Below are 23,870 nucleotides of genomic sequence, written 5' to 3' on the forward strand. Positions count from 1 at the left end.
CAAATCAGTCCCACAGCATTTAACCACCACATGACATATATCAGCACTGCATGCTGTTTTCTAGGCCACACACCATGACCTACATTGATATATGCACATATCAACCTTCAATGACAGATATCTGTCCACCCTTCACTAACAGTTGCAGTATGTCCCTTGCCCTCACATGTGCAGCTACAGATAGATACGTACTGCTGCCACACATGGATGATTTGCAGTATGTAGAGTACTCTTCAGGAACATCTACTACATGCCAACACATACATGTGAGTTACATACCTTACCTTTGTATTTCCCTGCTCCGTGTGTTATGGTTTTGTAGGTTTTTATTTTTTTTTTTTGGTTGTTTGTTTTGGGTTTTCCCCCTCTATTTCGGTTTATGTCTCAGTTTCTCTCTCTGTTGTGTCTCTGTCTCTGTCGGTGTCTGTGTCCGTGTTTCTCTCTCTATCTCTCTATCTCCCAGCACCTGCAATGATAGAATTGCATGTGTGGACTGCAGGTACAGCCTGCTTTTCTAGGTATCTGCACTTGTGCATGTGACAGCCTCTGCACCAATTGCTGCCCACCATTCAGTAATTGCATGCAGCCTGCTGTGTGGTGATTGCATTACTCACTGTGATTGCAGCCCACTGCTATAAAATGCTAGGTTAGGTAGGCATAGCCCATTCAGCTTTCCAAGGTGGGGCCCATGCTTGTTTGATCTGGACACCGTTGTGTCAGTCAGAAGGTTGGTATCTGTCTCTTATCTGAAGCTAGGGTTGTAGCCATTTATATGCATGTTGTACTCAAACCTGAATGTTGCTGCTTCCAGTACACACTTCTCAGTGTAGACATGTACTCACCCCTCCAAATGCTAACACAGGATACATGGGAGTATGTACTTTATTTCTGACTTACAAAATTAACTGCCATACAAATGTGGTTATTGCACTGTATTCCTGTGGCCAGTATTTATCCTGGTCTAATACTGTGTGGTGTTTGTAAGGTGCTACTGTAACAGTATTCCCTGCTAGGATGGCTGGTTCTCCTTTCACAGTCATGTCATGCAGTTCTACAACAACTGCTGGTAAAAACCCACAGAACAGGATTTGTGTTATACCATTCCTAATTTCCATTTACATCCCCTCATTGTAATGCATGATATATTTATTTCAGAACCAAGTTATTTGTATATCTGCTGTGGCTTAATGGTAATGCACGCAGTCTATTGTGTTAATGGTCTGGGGTTCGAGACTGGCAGAGGTTTTTTTCTTTTGCTGCTCAGCAGAACAAGGGCTCTGCCATAGAGTGACTAAGGCACTTTTAAGCAGTTGTAAGCGGGTTTGCACGGGTTTGCGTGATGCTTAGCAATGCTTAGCTAAGTGCACACATGCGCACACTCACTTAAACCCACTTACTACTGCTTAAAAGTGCTTACTCCTGCTAACCCACGTGCTAATTTCTTTGAAAGAAAAGAAAATGGGGAGATAGGAAAGTGGTGAAAAAGGGGGCACAAAGAGGGACAGACAGAAGGTAAACAAGCACAGGATGTGCAGGACGGGTGTAGGGAAGGTCCATAGCTGCCCATTTCTTTACCAGCAACAGCTGTGCATATGCAATAAATTTGGAATGATATTTGAAACCTTCCACCCCTGTGAGAGGGGTGAGGACAACAAAGTATGTTGTACTGCCAATTAGAATTATCAGTTTACATGTCCAATGGACATGTGTGTGAAATGGGCAGCTATGCATGGGGCATATTTTTTTTGTGGGTACAGATTGCCCATTTTGTTTTTTTTTTTGTTTTTTTTTTCAGGTGAAAGTGGGAAGTGAGGTAGAGGAAATAGGTATGTCTGGGGAGGTAGGTTGGGGAGGTAAACAGACAAGACAGACAAGACGCATACAGGGGCGGTGTATGACACATGGGGTGGGTGAACACAATTGATGGGATCGGAAGTTTGGAAATCACAAGCCCATGAGCCCACAGATGGTAACAGTGGAACTGAGATCCCCACCCATAGGCAGTCACCACTGCACCTTCACAGCCCTGAGGGTGGCTGTGCTGGGGGATGTGTAGGACGGGCAGGCTCACCCATGAGACACGCCACTCTTGCCTCGAGCTGATGTAGGGGATCAGCAACTGAATGCTGGATCTCCCTACGCACCACAACCCGGACCCTTCGAAGGGTGACAGGTGGCCCTTCTCCACCCACACTTGCATGGGGGGGGAGAGCCCCATCCCCTGCAGTGCTTCCACCCAAAGGTGGCACAGGACCAACGGAGGAGGGGAGCCCGGGCTGGGCACCGGACCTGCTGGTGCCAGGTGCACTCGCCAGCTGAAGAGGGACAGGTGGGTCCACTGGGACCGGCCTTCCCATACGTTCTGTGATTAGGTGTGTTAAATTACAACATGAACAACAGCATTCCAGATTAGTTGTAACAGCATGCAGTAATATTCCCATTAACCCAACACATATATTGAACCACAGTGGGTATTCCAACAGCATGCAGGGATATTTGGTAGCAATAGGCCACCATGATTGTGGTGTTTAAACAGGGCACATGCATCAACGTGAATGCAAATATTTATTGAACAATAGGACATATGTCCCAACAAATATTTAAGATTACACACACCCATTGAGGTGTGGAATTGCATGGTTTATGCACATACAGTAGGGTGTAGAAAAAAACCTTGGTTAACATCTTATAATTAACTTTTAGTCTGCACTACATTCCTAGTGACTGCAGGTGTATATGCCCTACACGTATTATTACACTTGCCACCATACATTAGGTTGTGTAACGGGTTTGACTTGTTCAAATATATGCCTGACCTATATCTGACTTACTAACTGTCCAGGATGCAGATGTTACTGCTACATATTTCTTGTTTGCATTTCTATTTCTTTATCTACATATCTGGGATGTTTTCACATGACATGTTCACTTTGATTTGTACAGAACCCTGCATTTCTTGACACACACTCACATTTCTGGGGATAAAATAACATGCTACACGTGTGCCAGATTTACTTATGCATGCCAGCCAGTAACTGACTGTTGTGGACTGTATATATGCTTCACAGCTACTAGCACTTCCATCACCCACTTTATATGGGACTACACAACTCTGGGTTGCCAGCACTTTTTCAAACAGTACTATTTGTATAATGCAAGGGTACAACAATATTTCAAACTCTGTGACACAGACCCACTCCGGGTTTTAGACCTTTATTAATGGCATTACACACTTTTCCACAAGCTCACTCCTTTATTTGTTTTAACGGTGCATATGGCAGACATGTTCAAGACATATTATACCTTTATTAATAGGTTAGAACACTCTTTTTTTCAAGCTCACTCACTTATTTTATATGACAGTGCCTGCAGAGATATTATTCCAGACATATGTTACCTTTCTTAATGGGTTACTACACTTTATTTCTGCCTCTCTGACGTTTTTATTTGACAGTACATGCAGAGGACTTATTCAGGCAATTTTATGGCTATATTATTGGACTACAACACTTTCTTTCATGCTCTCTCCCATATTTTATATAACAATACATGCAGAATAATCATTAACCTGCCTGGTGGCGCAGCCTTAGCAGCCTATCAGCAGAGGCTTGCTGATTCACAGCACGGTCACCTGCAGCCTTAAAGTAAATGAAGGGATATTGAGACATACCTATCCATTATACATACTCAATTATCAATTCTTACATACTGCATTCCATGGCTACATACTCAGTTGTGGGGCATCCTGCATCCCACGGGCCTCCTGTATCCATTGGTTCAGGCGGTCCTGCTTCCATCTCTTCAGGTCTGCATGGTGGTGACGGACCTGCTTATCAGTCTGAGGAATGCCTGTGGCACTGGTGAGGTTATGAGCTAATCGGTTCCAAGCCTCTGCCTTGTACTCCGTCCCTTGGAACTGGTCCTGCAGGAGTCTTGACTCATTACGGTGGACAAAGAGCCAAACCATGTATTTTGACTCCTCGATGCCCCAACGTTGCGCTCGGAAGCGTGTTCCCTCTCCGACACCAGCCATTCTAACTGCAGATGTGAGCTACAGTCAGTTATGGCATGTATTCCTGCCTATGGGGCTTAAATATGCTGCATTTCCCGCACTTTTTTGTGATTGGCCATTTTTTTAAATTCTCGGCTGACTGCAGACCTGCTTAGTAATGGTTAATCTACCATTAGTAAGTATATGTATGTTAACAGTGGCTGTTTCCCCTCAGTTGTCATGGCTTAGTGGTTCTATACTTTGCTTCTGATGCACAGAGTCCTGGGTTCGAACCTTGTCATTTGTTTTATTTTCATATTGTCCAGACAGGCTAGGGGTGTGGCTGCGTTTAAACAACTTTGCTCTACGTTGTTCCTCAGTGCCCTACAGTGCCCTGGTTGGCGTGGCGCTCACGTCCACGCAAACACATTGCGCTGGTTAAAGAGCTATTTCGCTATGGGCACCACTATTGCGCTGGGTTAACCGTTATTAAACTATGGGTACCTCTATTGCACTGGGTGAAGCGCTGCTTAACTGCAGGAAATTATATATCAGGATCATTTAAAATCTTTATTTTGTTCACTGATACATTGGCCATTTCACTGTGTTTTAGTACTATTTACACACATTTGTCTGGTATTATTTCATATACTAATTTAAAAATAAATATGAAGTGGAGTGGTGGGACTCGAACCGTGAATGCCTCTTCTTTGTGCAAACGCTCTACCATTTCGCTATTGCTATTTGGTGTGATTTGCATAAACATTCTTTCTTATGCTCTTCCATGTCAGAATTGCTAACTCTAGCTAAGCAATGGGCACATCAGCGCACACACGCGCAAATAAGGGCAGCTATTTTGGGAATTTAAAAAAAATTAATTTAATGTTTTGCTTTTTATAACTGTGATGGGGGTTTACAATATCAGGGAGTGTGGTGTTGGGTGCAGGGACATTTGAGCGGACTCGCTCTTGTGTATTTGCTTTTACTTTTCAAACACTTGCAGGGGCATGGACATTTAGACTGCTCGGCAGTCGGACACGCCCCCTGCTTTCTTACACAGTCCGTGTACGACTTACGGTTGGGTCAGTGTGCCCTCATGTATATTCATGGCACTCTGACATCATACCGTTCAACTGCAGCCTCCGAGTAAGACTTATTAAGTCTTATACGGAGGATTCGTGAATCCGGGGGAATGTTTTTTGTTGTTTTCTTTTAGTTTAATTTATTGTTTAGAGTGTCAATGTCTGCATTGTTGACATTTTGTAGTCAACAATTTTGCGATCAACGTTTTGATGATTGAAGTTTGGGTGTTTCAACACTACATATATATGTATATAAACACACGCACACACACACACACACACACACACACACACACACACACACACACACACACACACACACACACACACACCATGTATACTGCTGTGAGGCAGACCCATCAATACCAGTAGTGTCCAACTCCAAGTTTCAGAAATCGCACTCACTGGTTGGCTGCCAGAGTCTTGAGTTCTTTTGGATGTATAGTTTATTCACTCAGAATCTGTTGTAATTTCTTTTGAACTGGCTGTTTGTGTGAATGTTGTTTTTACCACTGCTAAAGATATTCACACTATGTTTGGAGGGCTCAGAGTCCTGGGTTTTTCATCTGAAGTTCTCCTTGTGTCGAGCCATTGGAGCAAATATAAGGGACACCACTGAGGGAATGATAGGTACTGATGCATAATGATAACCTCTGGAAGCTTTGGAGCATTGACTTTGGTTTATTACTTTCTTTCTATTAGAACAAACATGAGAGGAGTGTTGTTTGTGTGATATATGTTAATGTTCCATTTTTGGAGGTGCTCTATCTCTTATCAAGATTAGTCTCATTTGTCTTTTGAAGTACAATGAGCAAGTAATTTGCAAGATTCAATTAAACTTTTTGGACTTTGCTTTGCAGTCTGGTAGTTTGGACCTTTCTGTAGCCTTTATTGATTTTATTATTGTCCATCTGTACTCACTGCTATACTAAGCACAGACTTTCACCAAGCTGTGACTGCCTTTACTGCTTGTTATAGTCATTAGGAATGAAATGGCTTTTAGAGCAGGAATTATCTAATTTTATGTAGATCTGTTATCTTTTTTGCCATCTGTTAAGTGTCATGAGAACTGATACTTCTTCTGCACTGCCTTATGCTATTGCAGAAACAATTATTTACAGATAAGTTAGATATTTTTCTGTTGTATTTGTTGACACATTTTTCAATTTTTTGTTTTTAAGTGGTTTGTAAAAGGCAACCTTCTTTACCCAGCACACAGGCAACTCCACATCTGCACCATTATCCCCTAATAACAAAAGTTGTCAGGTGTCCTCATCCTTTGCTCCAGTTGCTCTCTCCCTTTTAAACAAAGTAATGAAATAAAGGATTCCTTGTACATAGTTGTCATTTACTCAAGTGATATCAGTCATGCATACATTCTATAAAATAATCCGGATAGTTTCTCCAAGTTAATGCCTTTGCAGCACAGAATGACAATTCAGGATCAAATCTTTAGAATGACCCATGCTAATCAGCCATTCAGATTGTTGGAACCTTCTATAATATCTTTATTGGAAATGTTATTTTTACCTGCTTATACTTTTGACTGCAAATCAAATGCAGCTGTATCTTTAGAACAGATTCCATTACTTTTGTAATACTTTCATAATGCAAATGCCTAGTGCCTGGAGCTAGATGGAGTCCCATGAATGGCAAAACAAAAGTGTCTCACCCACATCTCTTGACTCTGATTTTTCCCCTTTAATGTCTGTCTGCTACCATACCTCTCAACCTCTTACTGCAAGAAATCTGGACAAAGCCTGACAAAATGGGGGGACAACGACCCAAAAATAGGGACATAATTTGAATATTGGTCTTATAAAGTTAGAATGTTGCTAAAGTAATATGGTTTGTTTTAATACTGACTTCAGTCCTCAGATCACCCCAGTGATTTGCCAGAAAACCACAAATTTTATGAGGGACAAACAAAAACTCTGAGTCAAAAATCTGGACAGTCTGTGATAATCTACACAGTTGAGAGGTATATCTGCTACTCTTTTATGTGTGACAGCTCAGAGCTCTTCTCTTTCATTGGCTCAGATATACAGCAGATGAATGGGAGCCTTCCTAGTGCTTGTCACATTAACCATGGACAAATAGTGCATGTGTCTTTTTAAGAGAAAAATGGTACCTTGAAGTGCTGACGACATTGCTCTGTGGATGTGGTAAGTAACTGTGAAGTAAATGTGTGTGTGTGTGTGTGTGTGTGTGTGTGTGTGTGTGTGTGTGTGTGTGTGTGTGCGTATGTGTGTGTGTGTCTATTTGCAATTGTGCATGTGCTCGATTGGTTAGAGAGCAAAGCTCTGCCTTTCAATTGTTCCTAATTTTGCAGCACATCTTTGATATTTTTCTTCTTATTTTGCCATCCTTCATAAAATATTTGATTTTCTAGTAAAATAATGAGGATTACAGTCAGCCAGTAATGCTAGCCATTAGAGGTGCATAGTTCTAATTGCTCATAATGTGCATGTCAATGCAACACCTGTTGTTCTGTTGGATTTTTAGTAAATTAAAGTTAATGCTTCTGATATGTTCCAAATTTTGCAGCCTATCTCTGATTTAGTCTCAGTTTTGCTGTCCATCACAAAATGTTTGATTTCTGGTAAATTAAGGAGGATTATAGTCAGTCTATAATACCAGTCATTAGAGTTTCATAGTTCTTATACTTTAAGAAAATGCATATCCATGCAACACCTGTTCTGCTAAATTTTTAAGAAAATTACAGGTGTTGTGTTCTTAGCACAGAGGATTAAGGCTCTAAGCTGTTAGTAAACTGATTCCTAAAGTCAAAAGCAAAGGGTTTAATTTCTTCCACCTAGCATGCAACTTTGGGCAAGTCACTTCACCAGGCTGTGCTCTTGGTTTTCCCCTGTATGTTTGGCTTTGTCTGGAATTCTTGTGCAGAGATGTTGAGAGATATTCTGGGCTGTTTCTTGTAACATTTTGTGGCTTTCTGCCAAATTCTTGTGGATTGCAGCCAGCAAATAATGACAGGTATGTACGTTTCAGATTTTAAATCCTTCACAGAATGCCTGCTAATACAAAGTTTGTTAGTCTAGCAATATTCAAAAAAATAAGAGAAATACGTAATATCTGATCCTGATTTTGGGTCTAAGAAGTTGAGAAGGCAGAAAGTAAATGCAATAGGTGTACCATATGGTTCTGACGCCAGTGAACTGAGATACATTTCTGGGACATTATTTTATGTATTTATTAATTCACTTAATTTCAACCAGATATCTGATGTGTACAGTCATATAAGTGACTGTAATTGGTCACATCTGAGGATAAATTTAGATTCCCTACAAATTTTCTAGCTATATTAACATTCAGATGCACAAACAGTAGTAAATGGCTATTTATCTGAATCAAATATCTATTCTAAAGGTGGTACAACAAGGATGCCCTTTATCACCATGTATTTTCAATGCATATATGGAACCACTATTTTTGCACTTAATACAAACACATACAAACCAAAGACTTTGGATTTTAAAATACCATTAACTTTAATTGCAGGTGACTTACATATGTACACAATACATCCCAACAAGATTTGAGAAATAAATCGATCTTTTTCCAGGGTGTCTAATAATAAATTAAAGTTATCTAAACTGGTTATATTTCCACTATGTGAAGATCACCCCTTAACTAATTCAGTAAATTCGCAAAAGATGCCAATAAGCTCAAGTCTTAAATATTTAGGTATACATTTATATCAGGACATTACTTAAACTGTCATGCTCATTGAAACAAATGCTGGTCATCTATAAAAGCTGACATAACTAAATGGTCACAAATTAATTTCTCACTTCTTCTAAAGATATAACAATTAATATGACTATATTCCCCAAATTCTATTTTATATTATATCTACATGCCATTATATCCCATCAAAATGATTTAAAAACATAAACTCATTTTAGTTATGTTTATTTTGTTCCCAAGTCACCTAGACTTTCCTATTTCAAGATGACCGCTACAAAACAACATAGGAGTCTGTTTCCTGATATATTTACATATCACTTAACAGTTACATCAAGTAGAATCTTTAAAGCCATATCAGTCATTAGCAGAAATTTTAGTGAGCTGAAAATTCACAATGAAGTTGTTAACATGGTTCAGTTATATCAATAATGACCACTTACACTGAGAGCAGGCTGGGAGCGACTGTTTTGGAATCTTGTCCCTGTAGTAAACCTGTTTATAGATGGGTCTTTCACTGAAGGAAGTCACACTGAGAGAAGGTCTTTTTGAATCAGGGCAGACAGACTGAGAGCAACTGTTTTGGAATCTGGCTCTATACACTTATTCCTTCCAATCTTTTGATAAACCCCCAACATTTATGAGTTAATGGGATGATTGACATTTCATACATACTGTTGCCTCACATGAAGATTGTTTGGGACAACCTCTAAAAACCCCAAATCTGCTAATTAGTTAAGAATAAATAGGACACTTCCTAAAGTTGTTTTTAATCCATGAGTGATATAATGGGAATACTGTAACATCTAATTTTAAGCATGATGTTTTAGAGAAAGCAAAATTATGTTCTCCCCACAGTCATAGCTAACTTTCATTTCTAAAAAAGCAATTTCAAAATTTTACTCAATAGTAACAGAAGCCATGGCGGTACAGCGGTAGTGTTGTTGTCTCACAGTAAAAGGTTCTCCTGTTCGATCCTTGGCTGGAGTGCCTTCTGTGTGGAGTCTGCATGTCCTCCCCATGGTCAAGTGGCCTCTGAAAGACATGTATGAATGGCTGTGCCTTCACTAAAGGTTGGGTGTTGGGCTGGCAACTCAGCACCATAAAAATCTACTACCAATCATTAGCAGACTGGAGTTCTGCTGTGGTGACCCCTAACTGGGAAAAAACAAACAACAGCTCAATAGTAACAGAATGTATATATAATATAGAAGATTATGAGTGGGTCTGTAGATCACAGTGTGTGCTGTACCTTTAAGAACCATTGGAGTCAGTGGGCAGTGCATATAAGTACTGAGCACGTGCAAGCAAAAATGCCATTTTGAGTGAGCAGACAGAGTGAAAGCATGAATGTGTGTAGCAGTCAGTCGGTTAGTCTGTTTAAATTTTATGTTCCTGTTATCCATCCTGATGTGTTTGTGTGTAATAAACTACTTAAATGAACACAAAAAAGGCTGAAGGCTGAGTCTCGACCACCACAAACGTAACAATATAAAAAAGGTTTATTAAATAAAGCACTTTTCATTCCACACAATTGTGGGACTTCTTCAGATAAAACCAGTTTACACACCACTGTAATAAATATCATTCACTCATGGTCACAAGTTCACAACTAGCAATGCTGATAGGCTAACAACTCTATCAAGTGTTTAACTAATGATAAAACATATTTGTACATTTATCTATACATACATATGTAAAATTGTACCCACTCTCGTAGCTTCCTGTCTGTCTTACCAAAATAAAATGCTACACATTGTTGACACTGCGCTAAGTAAATAATACCTTTTGATTGGCAATTAAATTTATATTTCACCTTATAATTACTGTTCCTGATACAAGAGTGGGTCTACGAACATTTGTATCACATTAGAAAAGGCAAACTGGATAATGGGCAGGATTCACGATGGCTTGCAGGGAGTCTAAGAGTCGTGTAAGACTCCATGCAGCCATCGCGATCGAGGAACAGCCCGAATTCCCGTGTAAGAGACCAGCTAAAATGTCTCTTACACGGGCAGGGCGTGGATATGCTAATTACCTCACTTGCAGCTGAAAGGCATGCAAATGAGGTAGATTAGCGATCCACGAAGCAGAAACCAGCCTGTGTAAGAGTCGTGTTAGGTGCAGAAATGTACTCAGTTGACAACTGAGTACGTTACTGCAAATAACACAATGGAGCCATGACAGCTCCAAATAAAGTGTGCATATGTAGCAGGCAGCATGCCAATGGCCAAATATGTGGCCATTGGCAATGTAACCCGATGCAAACATGAAATAAAATTATTATTTTTTTTCGGCAATCGGCGATGTTTAAACACAGTGCAGCCCCGCGCAAACGGGCTGCGCTAAATAAAACATAAAAATAAAGGTTTGAAACCCACAAATGTGGGTTTTATGTAATGCATGGATTTGCAATGCAGGGACTAGCAGACCGAAAACAACATGGCCACCGTCTAGTGGTTGCTAAGGGGGGAAGCTGAGTGTAAGACATGTAACTAAGCATTAGTAGGCAATCCCATGTAAATGAGTGGTAGGATAATGAATCACACTGTCACATATCAAATGAGCACATTCCGTGTAGTGTAAGAGTTAGATAAGGGGGAGTAACAGAGTAGGAGATAGGTGACATCACAGAGGGGAATGTCAGGAAGAAATCAAGCTCATTGGAGCAAAGTGGTATGTGAAAGATGTCAATCACACAGCATAAAAAGAGGAGTGTCAACAGATAAGCATGGGAAAGTCAAGAACTGGAAGGTGTACACTGTGGCCAACACCAAAGTTTCTTGCTGTGCGTGCATGCGCGCGTGTGCACGCTGGGAGGCGCGAGTAAGACAGAGTGCGTGCGTGTAAGGCAGAGTAAGCATGTAGGAGCCTGTGTAAAGGTCTATAAACCTGTTTGCGCTGGTGTGCGCATGTTTTAACCCAAATAAGCAGATTCTAGTCCGTGTAAGCATGTGTGCACACGTGGTAGCCACTGTGAGCGTGTTTTCACTGGTATGCGCGCTGCTCCCCCCTGAGGAAACAGAGAGGAAAAAGGAAGCAGAAGAAATAGTAGAAAGCTAGCAGGGAATACTGGTAGAGCTAGCAGGTGAAAACAATTAGAAGCAGGCAATTACACAGGCAGAATACTAGCCCAGCCCAGCACTTAAAACACTGCAAACAGCATTGCAGTATGTTTCTCTCAAGAGACACTGCAAAACAGGATTAAGCTAGTAGAAGTGAAAACTGAAAAAGATGCACTCAGACCAAACATGCTAGGGGCTGCCATAGCTGTTATAAGGAGACATAGGAGACTTGCTGAGGGTAGTGACAATGCAAATGCTGCCAGACAACCCACAGTGAGGAGACGGAGAAGAGTGTACAGGCCCAGGGTCACCTACCAGGGGTTACATGAGCTGGAGATAGTGGAGCCCTATAGAGTGGACAGAGACCTCCTGCAGCAAATTTTTGAGCTGTGCAGGCCATGCCTCACACACAGAATCAACAGAGGGGAACCCATCCCAGTGGAAACCAAGGTATGTGTTGGCCTAAGAATACTAGCAACAGGTACCTTCCAGAGACCAACTGGTGATATGATGGGGATATCACAGGCATCAGCCTCCAGGGTACTGCACCAGTTCCTGGATGCCATGTCAGCACATGTCGGTGAGCATGTATATTTCCCCAATTCCCGTGAGGTATTGGCCAGCAATATGTGTCTCTTCCATCAAATAGCGGAATACCCTGAGGTAGTGGGTGCAATAGACTGCACGCACATACGCATCAAAGCACCAGCCGGTGAGCAGGGTAGGGCCTACATTAACCGCAAGGACTTCCCCTCCATCAACTGCCAGGTCATGTGTGATGCCCAGGGCATAATAATGAATGTGTGTGCTGGCTGCCCTGGGAGCTACCATGATTCCCATATCTGGCATTTGACGCAGCTGTACCAGACATTTGCCAATGGGGACATCCCACATGGTCACCTAGTGGGGGATGCTGGATATGCACTGGAGCCGTGGCTGATGACACCCATCAGAAATGCACACACACCTGAACAAGAACGCCATAATGAGGCACACGCACAAACACGTAATGTAATAGAGCGTGTGTTTGGGCTGCTCAAGTCACGGTTCCGGTGTCTGGACACATCTGGTTGAGCCTTGCAGTACTCACCAACTACATGTACCCAAATTGTCATGATATGTGCTATGCTACATAATATGATTCTGCGAAAACAGCTGCAGCAGGACCAGCATAGGGCCGGGACAAACAGCCCCCCACCATTGCCAAGGCCATCACAGGCAGAGAGTGACTCAGAGGAGGAATAACCTGAGCCTGCCCCAGTAGGCAGAAGGAGGCGTGCCCAATATGCCCTGGCCTTGGCAAAGAGGAAACACATAGCACATACACTGGCTCAGTAGGAACCCTGGGAATGATACCCCTCTCTGACTCACTCATATAGTAACAGGGATGCCTAACATGACACAACCTGCTCTCAAACATGTACAGGGAGTGTAGTATGTGCATCCGACAGAGGCAGCCCTGCAGCACCACCTGAGGCATGATTGCCATGTGTTAAGCAATGTAACACCATCTAGTATATGCAAACATGAAGACCCTGCCTAACATCTCACCCTCACCAAGCATGATGCCACACTATGAAGACAGGAAGATCAAGTACAATAATTGTCTCTAGTCTTGCTGTTAGCAAGGGGGATCAAATGGCTGACAGCCTGGGATGACATGCTGAGCAAGACATGATGCCCCACCTGCTAGGGATGGCATGCACCCAGCACACCTGGCTGTGTGGATACTGGCAAAGGCTGTTGTCACCCCCACTGTGCCTTGAATAGGTAAGGCTGGAAACACAAACCCACCACCATAGGTAGCACAAGGGATAACAACCTGGACGTAATGCTACCCAACGCTAGAAGTCTAACCTGCAAGGTGCATGCAGACCAAACCCACCACAGCATGGAGAATGGTAATATCTGTTCTGTAACAGAAACCTGGGTCAAGGCCCAGAAGAGCACCCTAATACTACCAGCTCTACAGCTCCAAAACATGGAACACACTATAATAGGGGTGTGGCTATCAGTAATTGTCATGGATAACCACACCCCCAGGTTGGTACCACAGCAAGAAGCAGCATGGACTATCCATGGGCAAGTAACAGTGGCTCAAACTGCGTCCCTGTTTGCAGCCTAAAACAGACCACACTCACAAACCCAGGAACCCCAGCCAGCCATCCTGAAGACACTGCAGAGTATGAATGTCTCAACAAATACCAAACAAGGCACACACAAAGTATGACATAGGTAGCAATTCAGTATGTATGGAAGAAGTAATCAGGGACCTAGGGACACAAGTGGACGGTAACCCGTCATGTGACACTCACATTTCCAAGGTGGCGAGGAAGACCTGCTATATTGCCCACCTTAATATGAAATGATGCACATGTAGATCAAGAGAGGTCACTGTGCCCCCATACTTTTCCCTTATCAGGCCCATAGATGACAACAATGCCCCAGTTCGGATGTACCTTACCTTACACCTGCAGCAGTTAGAAAGACCCCAAATGTACCTCACCAACAGGATAAAGGGTCCAAACATTTGACATCTGCAGCCTGGCTGAAGAAACCACAGCCCAATTCACAAGCATACTGCCTAGTCAGAGGTGATGTATGCCTGATGTACAAGGCCATGTCCAATCCAGAATGAATGTACATGCTCCTCTGCAGAAACCCCAAATCCAGCAGAGACACCACAGTGAGATATCTGAACCTCCACACATAGATAAATAGGATGTGCTGGAGGGACAGATCCATAACCCAGAGGCTCCTTACACTCTGGAACAGAATCCCAGTCCATGATAGGCTGAGCTCCACACTCATACTCAACAAGAGAAATCTGGTGAAGTGCATGGGACATAGTAGGTGTACACTGGGGGCTATCCCTGTGTCACATCTAGTAAAGTAAACCCTACATGGGCATAATATGCACATTGCAAGGGTTGTCGAAACTCACACACAGTCTGTCCATGCTCAAACAAGGCCAGGGCAGATAGCCTAGTATGAACCTATGAACCTATGACGATACAAATTGTGCAGGACACAAAGGATTATCACACAGCTGTCCTACCTGATGGTATAAACCATGGTGATAATCCACAGATATGCTCTGCAGTACTCTAATATCACAAACAATACACCAAACCCACACACATTGCCAACATCCTACCTAACAGATTCTTTGCAAACTCCCCACCAGCACCTAACTGCCAAATATCTATCCCAGCAGAGTGCTGGCCCCCTGACATTGCAGATGCTGAGGTAACAGCCAGCATCTACAAAGAACACCACACAGTGTCAATGGTACCAGATGGTGTCCTGGGTTGTGTCCAACAAGTACTGTAAGAAGAATGGAACACCAACTAGCACTACTGTGCACTATCAGTCTTACCACAGGATATGTACCCAAAGAGCAGTGTACAGCAACAGTGGTCCCTCACCACAAAGGTGGTGCCTGAATGGATACTGTAAACTATCACCCCTCAACCCTGACTATCTAGGTTGGCAAAGTAATGGAGAGGATGATCATGGAGCCCAGGAATAACGAGATTGGGTACCTACAGACATTGGACCCTACCCAGTGTGGCTGTCATAGGGCAGATCCTGCCCCTTACACATGTCTGACTCATGTGAAATGCGCACCAAGGCCATTGATGTGGGGAATGTGGATCACACAGCCTATCTGGACCTTGCTAAACCCTTCCATACAATACCCTAGTTGGTCAGTACAAATAAGCTCACCAGCCTAACTATAAACCCATATCCAAGTAGATGGGTTGCAAACCAGCTCAAGAACAGAACTGACCTGGTCAGACATGCTGCAGCCATGTCAGACTGCAAACCAGGTACAACTGCCATCCCACAAGGCATGGTCCTGGGACCTCTCTTGTATGCTATATATGTCACATAGGTACAGGCCAACATGGAAGGACTCTGTCTGAACAGGTTTGCAGAGGACTACAAACTGCCCACCATATCGGACCCTCCAGCTGACACAAACAACCTACAAAAGGCACACATAGAAACAGACAAGTGGTGCCACAGCCATGTCAACAAGCTAAATGCAGAATAGTAAATAGTCATCCCCTGTGGAAACACAGTACATGGCCAGAAATTACCACATAGGTGTTAACCCAGTAAGTACATCAGGAGCAATAAGAGACCTGGGGACACAAGGTGATAGATATCCTGCATGTGACAACCATGTGTCTGTAGTGGTTACAGAAACATACCATATACCCACCTAATCATGAAGGTAAGCACAGCTAGGTCAGGGTAGGTCAATGTGCCTCTCCAGTCATCCATCAGCAGCCTCACAATTGTGTACAATGGCCCTTCAGGGATGTACCTTAGCAGACACCTGCATCAACTGGAAAGACCCCACAAATACCCCACCAGGAGGATTGCAGAGCTGTAACAGATGCCATGTGTCACCTGATTAAACAAACTGCAGTTCCACACAGTGCCATACTGCCTGGCTGGAGGTGAACTGTGCCTGATGTATAAAGCCATGACCAAGCTGGTATCAATGGACATTTGGCACCATGTAAAATCTGAATGCTGGTGACCTATGCAGCTGACAGGCCTGAACCCCAGCACAGACATAAACAGGACATGCTGTACCGATTAGTCCATAACCCAGAAGCTCACTCCACTCGCGACTAAACTCCCAGTACAGGTTATCCAGGGAGTCCCTCATTGACTGTCATCCAGAGGAATCATGATGACTGGATGGGAGATGGTAGGTGTTCCCTGGATATCACCTGTATGTCATGGGTAGACAAAGGCACAGCACACTAACCTTAACATATGTCATGGCAAACACCAGTAAATGTGTGTCGAAGGACAAACACTCTCTGACTAGCATTACAAATGGACTAGGGCACATGGCCATTGTTTGTCACTGTCCACACAAGTTGTGGAATACATTAACAATGTTGGACAATCATGTACTATGCTGTCCATATCTGAACAAAATGCAACATGGTCATATCTGCACAACTGGCCCTCAACCAGTCTGGTGTGCTCACTATAAATATTACAAGCAGAGATAGGACTGAAACCGATGATACTGTCCACCACAGTGAAAGTACTGCACCAGTACACTATACGACAATACACTGTTTGGTCAGTAGGAAAGGATGTTGACAACTGCATGCAAACTATCCCATGGCGACCCTGCAGGCACAGCAAAATGCCTGTTAGGTTCAGACACAAAGCACTTGACCAGTAAGAACACAACCTGATGTCCAACACTCAACTGTACATGTGAAATATAGATGACATCCACACACAAACACAAATGTGGTGGACCACAGATCCCAACATAAGGAAAGTTCACACTGGGCATGCTCGCACACTTAGATAAATGATACGTGTCAGTCAAGAAGCCATAGAAACTGTGAACTGGGCATGGTCACACACTTAGGCCATGTCACAGTTCAGCAGTTGCACACACATATCTGGCATTTGTATGTGTTAACACAGGAACCTCCCACAATACAGAAATCTGCCCAGTGCACACAGTGAAATTACAACAGAGACATAAGTAAAGTACTGGATCCCACTCATATGCAAACATCTTCCACAGTACACAAGTTGTTCATAGAGATAGGGAAAGCTATGGCAATAAAGACCCACAAACAGTATATGAGCAACAGATACTTGCATCTGACAGGTAAACATATGGCCGTAGAGTGCAATACTAGGCTGTTGTCCCTAGGGAATACAGAAGGCTATCCACAGTGTATTTGGCGTCTGCCTCTGCAGTACAGTAGGCCACTGTGCCTGTAATAAGTTAATGCATAGATATGCTCTCCCCTGTACTGATGGATAGTAACAGATGTACATACCTCTTCATACATAATGATGTCAGCACACTATACATATGTCAGGAGCACAAATGATACCCAGTAATTTGAACAGCGCGCTCTGCTACTGCGTCTCTCACAAGTGTCATAACCTAGTTAGGTAGGGATTTGTATCCTGCAAGTGCTCAGTGTAAATGTGTGTGTGGGAGTAGTGTGTGTGCAATTCCACGTGTAAGAGAAATGTTCCTTTTGGCAACTAGTACAACACAACACATGCTGCATATTCCACTGTCTAAATACTGATGATGTCAGCACCCTATAAGTACTGCAGGATAAAGCAAGCCTCCCAGTAATGCAAATAACGCGCTCTTCTACTTCGTCTCTCACAAGTGTCATAACATAGTTAGGTAGGGGCTTGAATCCTGCAAGTGCTGAATGTGTGTGGGGGAGTAGTGTGTGTGCAATTCCATGTGTAAAAGAAATGTTCCTTTTGGCAACTAGTACAACACAACACATGCTGCATATTCCACTGTCTAAACACTGATGATGTCAGCACCCTATAAGTACAGCAGGAGAAAGCAAACCTCCAAGTAATACAAATAGCGTCCTCTGCTACTGCAGCTTTCACAAGTGTCATAACATAGTTAGGTAGGGGTTTGAATCCTGTAAATGCTCAGTGTGTGCGTGAATGTGTGGGGGGGAGTAGCGTGTGTGCAATTCCACGTATAAGAGAAATGTTCCTTTTGGCAACTATTACAACACAACACATGCTGCATATTCCACTGTCTAAACACTGATGATGTCAGCACCCTATAAGTACAGCAGGAGGAAACAAACCTCCCAGTAATGCAAATAGCACACTCTGCTACTGCGTCTCTCACAAGTGACATAACATAGTTAGGTAGGGGTTTGTATCCTACAAACGCCATGTGTGTTTTTGTCACACAGTTTGTCCATGTGTGTGGGGTGTTGTTCCCAATATTGCACGGCATGCATTATATCAGTAATGTCAATGCACACATGATGTATGTGTGTGCCACCTACACATATGTACCTGTGGACTTCAATAGTTCCCATGTCCGAAGCCTGCCTCATGTGAATACATGGAATATGCATTAGACAACTGTATGACTGTGGTGTTCTGTGCAGGGGCTGCATGTGGTATGTGAATATACAGTGTGAGTTGTAGATGGTGTCATCCCACCAGCGAGGGATACACGACTGGTCTGGAGCATATAGTCCACATGTTGGTGATGAACAGGTGCAGCATGTTGTCACCTCTTGTGGGAGTGGTAACAAGTTGTTCCATAGCAATGCAGGGAATGAATGCTAAGAACCCTTCAGATAGGGTCTTGCAGCTAGAGTAATGCTCACACTCTATGTTTGGGTAGTTGCAGTCCACCCATATAATGGTGTTTGTAGAGACCATCATATTCCCAGTGTTGTCAGGAAGGCCAAGTGGGTTTCCTGGGTATGGGAGGGTGGTGTGTGCCAGGCTATGAACCTGAAGGCAGTCTAACCCACTGTTAGTTGCACATGGATAGGCTCTGATGCTTTGTGCTGTGCCACCAACCTGGGGGTGTGTGTATCTGAGTTGCCTTTGGATACATCCCCCCTGTTCTGGTTTGGTGCATGTGTAGGGGACGACAAGCATGGTATGAGGTATGACCTGGCAGTGATGGTGTGCACCTGGGAGCCTTGTACCAGGAGTCTGTTACTGCATGGATATTGCTGTACCCCATGCTAAGGACAGTTTCCACTGCATGCATCTTGAGGTTTACACTGCTGCTGTTGAGTAGCATTACTATTAGTGTCCTATCCCGTGTGATACCTGTGTAGGTGGCTATGTACTGTCAGCCTTGCATACAAAGGAACTATGTGTGTAGCAACAGCCTCTTCCAATATACAACGGCCCATGGGTGACAGGTGCAAGCTGTCCCTAGCAAAGCAATGTGGCTTGTCCAGCATGTAATCCCATGCTGACAGGCATTGGATCCCCTTTGAATGTCACCGAAACATACGGTAATTTTAGAAACTGATCATCCTGTCTACATATTGTGGCAGCATTCTTGGTGAGGGTAAGATGCTACTCAAGGTCAGGGTCATACCAGCCTGTGCCACAAGCACAGAGAGCCCCTCTATGTCCCCTAACATGTAGTCCAGGGAGGTGCATCACAGGTCATACACACTGGCACAGACAATGACTGAGTCATATTTGTACATGCCTTGGAGTGACCTGTATGCTTGTGTTATGTGGTGGATCATAGTGCCTGACAGGCATCTCAGCATGACCTTCACCTTGTTCAGCCTGGTGAGCAGGACCTCAGTGTACCTGACGATAGAGATACCTCTTACAACTGTAGCAGGTGTGTTGTCAAGCCATATGGCCTGTGACTGTTTGGCACACAGGCTTTGTGAGCTATGTGTTGCACATGCTCTGCTCTGGCTTAACGTTTGCTTGTGTGTCTGCTTTGCAGGTGTCAGCTGCTCAGGCAGGATGCTATTCTGAGAGTCCAAGAATGTACCTGTGTGTTTCTGTGTTTGGATTGCGGTCGTGGAAGGTCTATGCGAGACTGGTACTGTATTCACTGTAGTATCCCTCTCCACCTGACAGGGTATGCCAGTACTGAGTTAAGAGAGCTTAGCCCCCAGTTTGGCTATGTGGTTGCATCTCTCACATGTGTTGTGAGTGTAGGGGAAGGGGAGAGGGTTGTCTGTGTACATGAGGCAGCTGTAACATTGCCACATGACTCACAGATTCACCAACTGGACCAGAGAGTAGATTGACAGGTGACCTTTGCACATGCTATCATAGCATTGTGAATCCCATACTAAGTAACGACACATAGGGCCAATGGGGAACAAGGTACTCAAGGTGAGTATGTGAGGGTGTAGTGCTCCTGATTTGTTAGTGCTGGCATATATGAATGCTGTCTTGAGCAAATGCGAGGTAAGTCATATGCAATGTGTTACAGGCAACCTACATGCAAACAGGACAAACAGTGATGTTCTGTCAAGTGAGACATGGACATCAGTACAGTAAGCAATACAGATGTCACTAGAGATCCACAGAGGCACTGTAAATCTGCACTGCTGGTGGAATCAGTGTTTCAGGAACATAACAAGCAAACATGCATACAAACAAAGCTACAGTCAGCAGGCCTGTATGTAGACTATGCTACAACAAACAAGGTGTACGACTTCCAGTAGGTAACAGTGCATATATGCAGGCACTATAAGCCTGTATCCAGACATTCACAGGTCCACCCCCCACAAGTGTAAAGACCATGTACCTTCGTAATGTTGAATAACTGGCCTGATACCCAAGTGCTCATACCTGTAATAATACACATTTCAAATAACAGACACTGAGCGCTCACTCAGCAGTTCCAGACTTAGTATGATGTATGCTACCTGTCCTGGCACCACAGTATCCTTGACATGTATGGAGACTCTCCCTCCTGTCATAGTTAGTTCTGTGTTTTGGTGCTGTCATGTATGGTATGAGGTGTGACCTTGTAGTGCTAGTGTGCTCTTGTGAGTCTTGAACCTGTTGTGTATTACTGCACAGATATCAACATCCTCAAACATCCTCATTGCAGAGTCGAGTGTGGACAGCATGCAACTCGCAGTTGACATGACCATCACTGAGTATCAATATGTACATTTTCGTATCCCCTGTGCTACCTATGTAGGTGGCCATCTCTTGACAGCCTCACCACCAGTATGCAAAGATGTGCAGACAGTACACTATGGTAATTACTATGGGTGTACAAAACAATACAATGACATTCATACTGTAACTGCATCAGGCATGCTGGGATATACCCACAATGATATCATTACACTGTACTGTTGTCAACATTATACTATTACAACACTTCTATGTAGTCACCCTGTGCATCAGCACCATGTTAACCTGTTCCTGCACCGATGTTACAGATTGCAGGAGGTGGCACAGTTTCATCATATGCACAGGGTGTGTACTTGGTATGCCTGAGTCTGCCACTGATACAACCAATTGACATGTCTGTGTGTGTGTGTTGGTGAGGGACAGCAGTACAAGATGGGGCAATGTTGATGCAGTGTGTGCATGTATGCGGTAGCCCTAGGTGTTATCAATTTGCATGTGTGTATGCATGCACACAGTCCCACCTTATGGCTGCCATATACAGGTGTTTGTGGACAGCCACAGACTGTACCTGCCAGGTCATACATATCATTGTCTGTGGCCACGGACACAGTACCTGTGCCTGGCAGGGGTGCTACGGACCGTATCAGGTACTAAGCCAGACTGGGTACTGTCATCAGAAGCAAGTGGTTGGTGACTGGAGACAGGTCCTTGTTGGGGCGGTCTGATGACAGCACAGACCCAGCATTGCTGGGGCTGCTGCTGGCACTATGTTTGTGGCCGCGGGCCTGTTGTCTTCCGTGACGGCTGCCAGCTGCTGCTGTTGCTGGCATACGGCCACGTCGACGCTTCAACCGTCCACCATTGCCCTGGCTCATGGACATGTAGTTGTGGAACAGATCTAATGTGTCCCCCCAACATCTGTCAATGACCTTGGTGAAGTTACGGATGGCAGCCGCAACATCACGCATACTGTCACTCATAGCTGTGCGACATGCTCTCAGCTCCCTCAGACCCTGTCTGGTGTACCGTTCCATATGTGACTGTGCCTGCATTACAGCCCGAAACATAGCTGAGGTTAAAAGACCTCTGTGGGCACATCTGACAGGGGTGGTACGTCCACTGATGCTCCCACGAGAACCCCTGGATGTCTGCCTGTGTGGTACCATGTCAGGACCCTGGCCATGGCTGCTGTGTGGGGATGCAAGTGCCACCGATACCACATTACCCTGGTCAATGCCCACTGTATCCTGTCCATCACCTAGGGACATTGGTGACAAGGGATGTATTGGCAGGATGACTGTGCGCATTGATGGGGTCGACAGCTGTGTACTGTCAATTGGCTGACCAATGACGGACCCTGGCACACCTCCCTGTGCCATTACACAGGTATCATCATTATCGCTATCCACAGCAGCTGATTCAGGTTCTCTGCTGTACAACACCAGAGCAGCACCAGAACCTGTGGGAGTAAGACAGGAAACACAGTTTACAATGTGTACACAATGTCACCACTTATACACACATGCACACATGGGCACATGGGCACATGCACACATGCACATATGCACACATGCGCACATGGGCACATGCACACATGCACACATGCACACTCCTCAGTATATGAGATATCAACACACAGATACAAACACACCTGCAATCAAACACATAGCACTACTGCTTCAGCCTATTATTACTATTAGTATCAAGAGTATTGAAGGTAATGTTATTACACACTCACCAGAATGGATAGGCTGCCTTGCTGTTACACCAGAGGGACCTGCAGAAATGAGACATTTATTGTCAGTGGGCACAACTGTGCCATTGATACTGTGAGTATGATATAGGTCAGTAGTGCAACAGTTAGCTTCCACAGGTCTACTGCTGATATTGAGAATATCACTCTTGCACAATAATAACCAAGATTACAGCTACAAACCGAGGACACACCTCACACATGCATAACCTAACAGTGTACAGAACGGTCAACTATACACATGGCATGTTACCTGCACGCTCCGTGTCCTGCAGCTGGGTGGCTCCAGCCTCCATCATTACACATGTATGCTGCTGCTGTTGCTGTTGGGCTGGAGCCACAACACTTAGGAGTAGTCCCTCCAGTCTGGTGAGGGGGGGGTGTCTAGCCACCCCACCACCTGTGGCAAGCAGCTGCCTGTGGATATCTGACGCACGCTGATGGACATTTCTAATTAAATCACTGCAGTGATGGCGTACCTGCTCATATGTCCGGTTATGTGTGCCTATGTCATTTACCTGATGGACCAGGTCTTACCACAGTGCAGCCCTCTCCTGCTGGTTCTGGCTGGTGTGGGAAAAGAGTATTGCGAAATCCCACACCAGGCTCTGGTGTATCTCTTCCTCCTCCGCAGCGGAGTACACAGGGTTTCACTGGTGAACCATAGCCCTGAAAAGGAGAAGGAAAATATGTCAGCAATATCTGTCAGCAAACTATGGCACACATAATACACATAATACTCGACTGTAGTGATATAACTTAACCACCATATATAACATCTGTCTGTCTATTGGGGGATACACATGTACATGACCAGATATCAGTGCTTATCCGACAACTGT

This window comes from Protopterus annectens, chromosome 3.part1 (assembly GCF_019279795.1).
Source record: "Protopterus annectens isolate FY-2018-M chromosome 3.part1, PAN1.0, whole genome shotgun sequence".
Taxonomy (NCBI): Eukaryota; Metazoa; Chordata; order Ceratodontiformes; family Protopteridae; genus Protopterus; species Protopterus annectens.